Genomic DNA, 11199 nt, shown 5'->3' on the forward strand with positions numbered 1-11199 from the left:
GTAATTAGATGTTTGCCATATCGAGCAGTTTCTCCCATAGAACGCTATTTTTGATAATCACCCTAATTCTGGGTAATAATCCCAAATTTCACGCTTTAGGGAGTGGTACAGATTTTCTCCTCACTTCAGCCCCATAGCCTCCACCTGCCCATCTGACAAGGCCTCTCCTTCCCCGACATATAGCGAATGGAGCACATGCCGGGTTGGGCAGCTCTCTTGAGAAAGATTGATGGAGTGCGTGGAAGCATGGGAGAGTCCTTGATTAGCACCAACAGGGGAGTGTGGTAGGATGGGGGGTGGGGGCGTCCCAAGGTAACCTTAGTAAGAAAGAGGTCAGGACCCCTCTTCTCTGGAGCCTGGGTAGAGATGGGATAGCAGGGGGAGGAGGCCCCAGGGGTCTTAGCTACCTGAGCGGTACACACACTGGCCCCACCAGAAGGCAGGAAGCAGGAGTCAGTGGTCTTGGGGTGCAGAGAAAACTGGGAAGTCTTGCATGGTGAAGTCTCTCAGGTTCTGGCATTTTCTGGGTGGCTCTCAGCCATGAAAGCCACTCCAGCTTGTGCAAGGCAGAGCAGGAGGTGGCCAGGGCAGGATGAGTTTCTCCAGGAAGGTGCAGATATGTGGGAAGTTGAAATTCAAGGCAGAGGTTCAGGTGAATTTCATTTTAAGTTGTTTAGTGTTTGAAGGGAGGACTGAGAAATGAAATTTGAGGAGTAAGGGGAGGTGGGGTTGAAGTGTCTCTCTGGCCATGAACATATCCGGTGCCCTGCTGGGAGGGTTCCCTGCAGACCCGGCAGCTGCCTGTGCATTTTCTCCGAACCCAAGAGAGGGGAAGCCTGGTCTTTTTTCCCCAGAGAAGACCAAGCACTCAGATCTCTCTCCTTTTCCCAACCGATGATGAGCCCTCCCATCGCTCCCTCGGGCTGCTGATTTACAATCTAGTATTTGTAATCCTTTTAAGCATCGTTGTCAGTGGGGTGCCAGGTCACCCCACAGAAGCCCGAACTGAAATTTGTCAGGGTTTTCCTGCTTATTAAGGGGTGAGTAAATTTGTTCAGCGGGATGCACACTTGGCAGAGAGCAGATTTGCCTCTGGAAATCCGCAGCTGTAGAGGGGAGAGGTCTGAGCCAGAACTCGGGGATCAAATTGCCCTCAGTTTTTTCCCCTCTACCCAGTACCTCCAAATCTCCTGCATTCACAGCAGGAGCATCCTTGTTTCAATGCTGGCCCAAGCCGGTAGGTTATTCAGTGAGGTGGAGCTTCTTGAAAATGAGATGCGATTGTCCTAACACGGAACTCTCCTAATGAATGTAACGCAATACCGGTGCTTCAAGTCCTGTTTCATAAATGATGTCCAGGTGTTGGTCACTGCGGTTGTGCGCCCACATCAGAATTTGAAGCCTGACATCTCTCTGAGGTGGGTGCCAAGGATGCTAATCTCTGTGTCCCGGGGGGGGGGGGGGGGGGGGGGGGGAATTGAGGCGCAGAGACCGCTATCTCAGCCTAAAGGTTGTTCAGCTGGGCTATGGCTGGGCAGTGGTGGAGTTCCTGCAGGGCACTTTAGGCTTCCAAGATGGGAAGCAGATGACCTGGTAATTCAGCTGCTGGATGAGTAGAATGAAGGCATTCTCTGGTCCAGGCCAAAAGGGAAGGGGCACAATCATTTGCATAAAAAAAGCTATCCTTTCCCTCCCTCCCCTCCTTATTTTAGTGTAGTCATAGGATTCAGCTCAAATTAATTTGAAAATGCAGGAGGAGGGAGAGGGAGAGAGAGGGAGAAGGAAAAAGGAAAGGGGGAGGAGGGGGAGTGGGAGTGGGAGGGGGGAGGGGTAAGGGGGGAGAGCCAGCATTGGTAGTTTCCTTTTATCTGCTGCTGTAGCTCACACCCTCCAAGTCATTCTATTATCTATTCTGATTGGCTACTTGTTCCATGGGTGAGATTTAATATCACCTGGGCCTCCACCCTCCCACCCTATCATATCAGATGATATATGGGTGGGGGGAGGGAGGCATAAATGAAGGCAGAAGCCCAGGTACCCAGCTCTCCAGTCACACTGACCTGAGGGTAGGGAGAGTGGGGTAAGATTCGCCTTGTAGATTTCAGGGATCTATAGTCTCGTCCATACACGATTCTTTCTGTTATCTAGCTCCTTCTGATTTTCAAATGTTATTTCAAGACACCAGGGCTAGCAGATTATGCTCTCATTTTTTTTTTTTGTAACTACACATTGTTGACATCGGTTGGCTTCTGCTATAATCCACACATCTTTTATAGCAATCCAGCTGGGTCTTGTAAGGGATAGATGTGCTTTCTTTCTCCAAGAAATTATTCTATACGTGTCTTTGCACGGCAAAGCCTGGCAAGCTCCCTGTGACGTATTAGATATGCCAAACACAGTAACAACAAGTCTCATGATGGAGACATTACAGGGCCCAATTGAGCTAATCGATGAACAATGGGAGGACAGTGCTACAGTGCTACAGTGTCTTCACTGATAATCTCTTTGTGGATATCCATTCCTTTGCACATCATTTCCTTCATTCCTCAGCTGTGCTCAGGCCTTACTCTTGGCTCTGTACTCAGGGATTACTCCTGCTGGTCCTCAATGGACCATATGTGATGCTGGGTCAAATCTGAGTAAGACAAGCAACTCCCTACCCACTGTACTATTTCTCTGGCCCCTATCCTAGGTATTTTTTTTTTTTTATGTAGGAGTACTGCTATTTATTCAACCACCGATTAGCTGATTGAATTGGGCACGAACTCCACCTTACTTTTTTTCCCCCATTTTTTATAATTTTATTTATTTATTTATTTATTTATTTTTTGCTTTTTGGGTCACACCTGGAGATGCACAGGGGTTAATCCCAGCTCTGCACTCAGGAATTACTCCTGGCAGTGCTTAGTGGATCATATGGGATGCTGGGAATCGAACCCAGGTTGGCCATGTGCAAGGCAAACGTCCTACCTGCTGTGCTATTGCTCCAGCCCCATATAATTTTATTTATTTATTGAATCACTGTGAGAGCAGTTACAAAGCTTTCAGGTTTAAGTCTCGGTTATACAAGGAAACACCCATACCTTCACCAGTGCCCATTCCCCACCCCCCAAAACCCCAGTATACCCCCATCCTAAACCCTCCCCCTGCCAGTGGAGCAGATGATTTCCACATTACTCTCTCTCTACTTTGATCACATTCAATATTTCGACACCAGACCCACCATTATTATTTGGGATTTTACCCCCACACACAGATATGCTGAAAAGGCAACAGTAGACAATTTGTTTACTGTTGCTTATTATGAATAACATATGATGTCACATGGCTGCAGTAGTGGCCATGCAATTTTGAAATTCCGAAATTTTAACACTTAAATCTGGAGGGATTTCTGCCAAAACCTGCTGGGTTCCGAGATTTGTTCCTGAGTCTCTAGGATCATGGCCATTGAGCATCTTGATCAGGAGCCAGAAAGGCCATTCATGGGCGGCAACTTGGGATCTCCTTGGGATGGGGAAGAAAGGACCAGCTCCATCCCCATCCCATGAGGCCCCACGTGTCTCGTCACTGAGGGCCCAAACCTGACTGCCCAATGGCTTCTGGATGATGGTGGCCACTGAGCCGCCTAGGGGGAGCAGGTGGAGGGATAACACCTTTTCCCCCCTGGGGTGGCCCAGTGACAGTAACCTACTCCGGGGTCCGGATGCATTTCTCCCAAAAGCCACTGGGTTCTGAGATTTGTTTCTGAGTCTCTGGGGTCATGGCCATTAGGCAGCTTGATCAGGAGCCAGAGAGGCTGTTCATGGGCAACGACTCAGGGTCTCGTTGGGATGGGCAGGAAAAGGCCGGCTCCATCCCCATCCCGTGAGGCCCCACATGTCTTGTCACTGCAGGCCCAAACCTGATTGTCCAGTGGCCTCTGGAGGATGGTGGCCACTAGACTATCAGGGGGAACAGTCCAAGCATGAAACTTATTCCCATCATGGTTGGGAATCTACTGAACCGGTAACCCACTGAAGGGACCAGACGCATTTCTGCCAAAAGCCGCTGGGTTTCAAGATTTGTTTCTGAGTCTCTGGAATCATGGCCATTTATCAGCTTGATCAGGAGCCAGAGAGGCTGTTATCCTAGGTACTTTATGATTTATTTTGTTATTTTTTAAAAAAAATAATCTGTGAGAAATATTACTATGACTTGATAAATGAATTTCTGCGAAATCTAATGTTTGCAATTTTTTTTTGTTTATTTTTGGTTTTTGGGTCACACCTGACAATACATAGGGGTCACTCCTGGCTTATGCACTCAGGAATTACTCCTGGCTGTGCTAGGGGGACCATATGGGATGCTGGAAATTGAACCCGGGTCAGCCACATGCAAGACAAACGCCCTACCTGCTGTGCTATTGCTCCAGCCCCTAGTGTTTACAATTTTAAAACGTTTAAAGGTTTAAAGTTTTAAATGAATTGAAACCTTGGTTTATCTAAAGAAATGATTGATAAAGTTTTTCTTATGGAACAGTTTATGAAGTTAAAAAGGTTTTTACACTAAAAATACATTTAATAAGTTGATGTTCTAGGCCAAAGGATAGTACAGTAGGTGAGGCATTTGCTTTGCATGCAGCTGATATATTGTAATGGTAGGATTCAGCTTTGAATCACGTTTACTATTTTGAATGTATTTGTATTGTAATGGGCTGGAGTGATAGCTCAGTGGTAGGGCGTTCGCCTTACATGCGGCCAACATGGCCGACCCGAGTTCGATTCCTCCGCCCCTCTCGGAGAGCCCGGCAAGCTACTGAGAGTATTCGATAAGCCAGACACAGTAACAACAAAGTCTCCAATGGAGACGTTACTGGGCCTGCTCGAGCAAATCGACGATCAACGGGAGGGCCTTTTACCTTTACCTTGTATTGTAATGGTAGGATTCAGCTTTGAATTCACGTTTACTATTCAGATATTTTCAAGGTTGACTTCTTTCGTTTTCTCTTGCAACATGTATTTTGTCACAGCAATTGTCAGTAGCAAGATTATGAAAAAAAAAGTATAAGGCATTTCTTTGCCAAGAGCAAAACTCTTGGGATATCCAGCTGGGCATAGTTCATATGAAAAAAATTTGGAAATTTTCAAATGTACATGAAGCAGAATTCAATTTGCACGTTGCTTAGTTTCATCACTTATCTGGAGTTTTTTCCCATTTGCAATGTGAACATACTGTTTATCTTCCTTGCCTGATGTACTTCAAAGCAAATTTCATATATTATGTCATTTCACTTCCACATAATCAATGTCCTTTTCTAAAAATCACGGACCGATAACTACCTTCTCGCTCCCATCTCTATCATCATCATTTCTTGGTAGGCTACAATACCTCCAGTGCAGATTTCTACAGTTGTTTCCAAGTCACTTGACAATTTCTGTGATTGAACTGGACCAGTGTCTGTGCTTTAACGTGGCAGTTCCCTTTCTTAAGTCTCTTCTAATCCAGAGTATTCTTTGCCTTCCTTAGTATCTTCTGCACAGCGGTAGGGCGTTTGCCATGCATGCAGCCAACATGGCCGAGCCGAGTTCGATTCCTCCACCCCTCTCGGAGAGCCCAGCAAGCTACCAAGAGTATCTCACCCGCACGGCAGAGCCTGGCAAGCTCCCTGTGACGTATTCGATATGCCAAACACAGTAACAACAAAGTCTCCAATGGAGACGTTACTGAGCCCGCTCGAGCAAATTGATGAACAACAGGAGGACAGTGACAGTGATAGTATCTTCTGCAGGTTCCTTGAGGCAGAAATTGAGTTCATTCTTTAGCATTTTCCTTTTAGACATGGTCATTTGCCTCTGGGTGGTGGTGGGCAATTTGCTCTTTCATTCCTCTTTTTCCTCAGTGCATAGAGGATGTCTACAGGTTTTGGTAGCACAGAAGTAGCTGCTACTACTACTAGTACTAGTAGTACTAGTACTGCAACTAGTACTGCTGCTAGTAACTACTACTACTACTAGTAGCATTACTTTCTGAGTTTGTGGATTCTTGAGAATCGTATGAGAGATTTGTGTGTCCTGGTCCCATCCATGACTGTCTTCTCACCGTCAGTGTATGAGGACCTGGTCTTGTCCCCATGCAGTTACCTATTCAGTGCTCACATCCTAGTCTGAAATTTGCATCAAGAGGCCTACCATTTGTGTCCCCCTGCTGGGACTTTCTGCTCTGTACCTTTTTGCTGGACCTCTCTAGGGTTGTACCCTGGGAACGCCCTGTCTCCTCAATTTTCCTTAGTCTCTGGACACAGCCATGTGTTTGTGGGTGAGCTCCCTGCTGTTCTGCCATCTGTCTGGGCACAGGTGAGGGGGCAAAAAGAGCATTGCCTGATAGGAAGATTCTTTTCACCCCCCCTACCCCCCATCTCCCATCCCAGCCATCCTGTAACTTGAACGGAGACTTTTCCATGGGGCAAGATTGAACATGACCCATTAAATTAACTCTTTTACCTGGGACTCCACTTTCTCTCTACCACCTTAACAATTTGACTCAGCTCTTGTTTACCTGTTCTGTGAGGACACTAGGTAGGGAGTGGTCCTTACTGATAGGTGGGGCTCTCTGCTTGAAGCTGTGTTTCATCCGGAGTCATGCTACATTGGGTTTTCTCACATTTATGGTTGGTCATAACTGCTCTCTCCTCTGTTGTACCTGTCTATTGCCTTTATCCTCTGCAGTCAGTGGACTGGGTTTGCAAAAATGATGCTTTACTCGTTCTGTTTCTCTTTCCCATCAATTAACTAGGATCCTTCAGTAAAGAATAACTTGTGTCTTGTCGATCAGATGATATGGTTACCTGCACAAGTATTTTACTTAAGCAAAGTGGAATTTGTGGTTGTTGGCAACAGTAGTCAAAGGCCAGTGTGCTCCCAGCACTTTCTGTAGTACATATCCTGCTCAGAATGCACAGCCATTGACCCATTTACCTTTGTCTGCCCTACCCAGCAGGAGAGCCCTTGGTTAAGATGTTGTCATTGGGCCTGACTTCTGAGATCCACCTCTTTAAAGGGGTTCTTATGTCATCTCTGAGGTTAGATGGGAAATCCAGAAGGGTTTCCTGAAGTTGGGTTTCAATGTTCCTGATGACCAAGCTGTGTCCAGTGTTGTGGTCAGTGCCTCATCTCCCCACCGTCTACACAGCTGGACACCATATAGGGACTTGTCCTTGAGGATTGACATTCTTTCCCATGGGTCCTTCCTACCAGGAGAAGACAGATGGTATCTGGTTGAATTCTGAACTATAGCAGCCAAAGTGTTTCTGGTGTTAAGAAGCAGAAATTCAACTCAAACAACTTGGAATCCAGTGGGAAATTGGAATGTGATGGGGGTTACTAAAAACATTGACAGAAAAAGTCCCCAGAATGCTCAGCCACCCCAAGGATTGCAGCGACTTCAGGGGCTAACCATTGGCTTTGGATGTCATCAATTCTCTGTTTCCTTCTCACTTCTGATTGACAACTTTGTTCTGGCACACACTTCCATACGCTGGTGGCCATGGCAACTAGCAGTCCAGGACTTGTTCCCACAAACATCAAGACTCTGATCAGTCTAGCCTTAGATATGAGCTCATCTCTGGACCAGTGTCTGTCTCCAGAGGAGGTGAGTACACAGTTGGCTGCCCTGGGTCAATTATCCTTTCCTATAGAAGACAGAAAATAGTGATGAGGCCATCACCATACAAAGAAAATTATAGTAGATGTACAGCTAGTTCCCCATGGGAAAAGGAAGTTCTTGTTAACTAAAGAAGGGAAGGTGGATATTGGTTAGTTTTTTTGTTCTGCTTTTGTTTGGGAGCCACACCTGGCAGTGCTCAGGGATCATTCCTGGCTCTGTTCATGGGACTCAGTCCTGGGAGGCTTAGGGAACCATATGGGATGTTAGGGATTTAACCTAGGTCTGACACATGCAAAGCAAACACCTTAACCCCTGTGCTACCTCTCTAACACGAACATGAATATTTGCTTTGTAGATAAAATAATAGACATCTGCTATACATTTGTACCTGTGGCTTTCAAGACAGTATTTACATACAGCAGACAAAATTGTACGAGAGAATCAATGAACTCAAGGAATTCTGATTTTTTTTTATGCAATGCTTTAGTTTTGTCTGAAGATTCTGCTTTGACAAAACATATTTCATAAAGTCCTGCCAGTTTTCCCTTGTTATAGGGGTTCTCCTAAGTAATTTTACTACAATTACTGTTTTGATTTTTCTTTAAAAATTCTCTGCCTTAGCCTTCACAAATGCTCAAAGGTAATTGTTAAGTTTTTATAATGACAAATACTTTATTACTGAAAACAGTGACTCATCAAGACTTACAAATTTCAGCATTCAAATGTAAATTTGGAATTATTTCATTCTGAGCCTAAGAGCTCACTCCTTTCTGCTTTATTCCATTTCCGGGCCCCTCCTCTGAGTTTCAGGCTGAGATGACATATCTGGACAAAGTTGAACACAAACTTTGTTCGCCAACAGGTTTTTTGAAATGCCAAATTCATAGAAAAATACTTTTCATTTTCTGGGAGTAGAAATGACCAGAGTACAAAATGCTTATTATCATTGTTTTGTGACTGGTCTAGAATTCAGCATAGATGGATAATTATAGCTCCCTATTACCACACACTTCATAAGCAATTAGGGCCCCAGATTCATTCTTTTTTGTTTTTCTTTTTGGGTCACACCCAGCAACACTAAGGGGTTATTCCTGGCTCTGCACTCAGGAATTACTCCTGGAAGTGCTTGGGGCACCATATGGGATGCCGGGGATCGAATCCAGGTCGGCTGCATGCAAGGCAAATGCCCTACCCACTATGCTATTGCTCCGGCCCCAGCCAGATTTATTCTTTATGGATAAATTCACTCACCTAACGTTGAATCATGATACTCTAGGAAGAAAATAGAAATGCCTTCAGTTGCTAAAATGTTGCATTGATTTTCATTAACTTCCTGAACTAAGGAAATCTTTCTGCAATAGATTTTTCTAATTCAAAAACATTCTGCTTTGTTTGGGTGCTACCCCAGGTGGTGGTCAGGGTGTACTCCTGGCTCTGTGCTCTGTGGTCTCTTCCAGTGTTGTCTAGAGGACTGTATGTGCTACTGGGGGTCAAGCTCACATGCAAGGCAAGTGCCCTACCTGGTATACTATCTTTCTGGCCCAAAGAAATATATATTTAATATATAAAAGATATTAAATATATAAAAATATAAAATATATGAATATATATAAAATATACTTTTATATATTTTATGGTGTTTGGGTCATACCAACGGTGCTCAGGAATTCCTCCTGGCACTGCACTTGGGATCACTCCTGGAGGGTTGGGTGCTCATATGCAGTGATGGAGATTGGTTTCGAGTTGACCCAATGCAAGGCAAGTACCCTCCCCACTGTATTATCTCCCTGGCCCCAGCAATGTATTTTTTTTCTATTAGTAAATGCACTGCACCACTGTAGCACTGTCCTTCTGTTGTTCATTGATTTGCTTGAGCGGGCACCAGTAATGTCTCCATTGTGAGATTTGTTGTTACTGTTTTTGGCATATTGAATACGTCACAGGTAGCTTGCCAGACTTTGCCGTGTGGGCGGGATACTCTTGGTAGCTTGCCGGGCTCTCCGAGAGGGGCTGAGAAATCAAACCCGGGTCGGCCGTGTACAAGGCAAATGCCCTACCCGCTGTGCTATGGTTCTAGCCCTAGTAAGTGCATCATGGAATATAGCACTGTCTTCCTGTTGTTCATTGATTTGCTCGAGCAGTCACAAGTAACGTCTCCATTGTGAGACTTGTTACTGTCTTTGGCATATCGAATATGTCATGGTTAGCTTGCCAGGCTTTGCACGCATCATAGAATATTTCATAGAAAATCTGGTTCCCTGTTAGTTTTTAAGAATTGTTCTCTGTCTTTGAATTTCAAATTCCCTACCATCATTCTCAAAAGTGAATTTAGAATTACTAAAAACGAAGCAAACACTGCTGGGGGCTGGGGGCGGGGTGGGTGGTATTGTGGACACTCCTTTCTTCTGAGTATGTTGTTCATCTTTAAAATGCCAGAGTGTGGCAGTGCCAATGGTCCCTTCTCTAGCCTCCTGCTCCGTGCTCCTGGAGTCGCGGAATGAAATCTGCCGCCACGTCATGTGGCTTTGATGGCTTGGGATGCAGGAGAATTTGGAAGGCGGTGGCGCGGCTCATTTCACGGGTGCTGACACCATCTGCTTCTCCGCATCCCTCCCGCAGGCCGCCTGCGCCTGTCTCCTTGGAGTCGCTGCCATCATTAACCTGGAGGGAGCGTCTTGGCAGCGTCCTCCCTCCCCGAGTCTTCCACACCATCCAGAATTCCCTGGTGGAGCCTGGCAAGGCTGCTTGGAAAGGTAAAGCAGCTCTTCTGGCCTCAGAGATGGTAGCTACGTGTCAGCTGCTGAAACATCACTGGGGAAGGTGAGTGCAGGGTTCAGTCCGGTGAGAAGTACATTCCAAGTCACCAGCCACAGCTTCTAGAAGCGTCCCCCAGACCAGAACATTCTGGGTCGGACCTCTTAGTTTCCTTTAAATTTATTTTAATTATTTATTATTAATACTGCATTTTAAAATTTTAAATATTTTTATTGAGTTTTTTTTTGTTTACAAAACTAACAATGACTTCTCCTGCATGTGATTCCAATAACGGTGTTCCATTAAGTATAATGTATCATAAGATGATCTGTCATTGAGTCACTAGGGGGAGGAAACACAAATTTTCACCCCATTTTCCTTGACACTCATGTCAGAGAGTATTGCAGTAGAGTGAGTGCCATTCTACTGGACAGCAGGAACCATGAGACTCTGTAGAGAGACTCGTTCTCTGGGGTCAGTTGGGGCAGCAGTGGTCACTTCACCTGCTTGACATGGAATCTTCTCCAACCAAACCACACATGTGTCTGGCCTTCACTTTGTACCTTGCCTATGCAGCAACAAGAGTACCTGCATTCTCTCTGGTCAATATGGTACCCTTGGGACCTATGCAAGTGTCAGGAAGGATGGTTAAGCCCAAGAAAAAATATGTCCTTTGGACAACAGTCTCAAAGCTGTTGTCCCACTAGTGCCAAGAACTTCACCAGCCAGAAAAATAACCCATAATTGGGAGACATCTGGGGATCAAACTTGGGGTTCCTACATACATAGACATGCACTCCAGTC

This window comes from Sorex fumeus, unplaced genomic scaffold (genome assembly GCF_029834395.1).
Source record: "Sorex fumeus unplaced genomic scaffold, SorFum_2.1 ptg000033l, whole genome shotgun sequence".
Taxonomy (NCBI): domain Eukaryota; kingdom Metazoa; phylum Chordata; class Mammalia; order Eulipotyphla; family Soricidae; genus Sorex; species Sorex fumeus.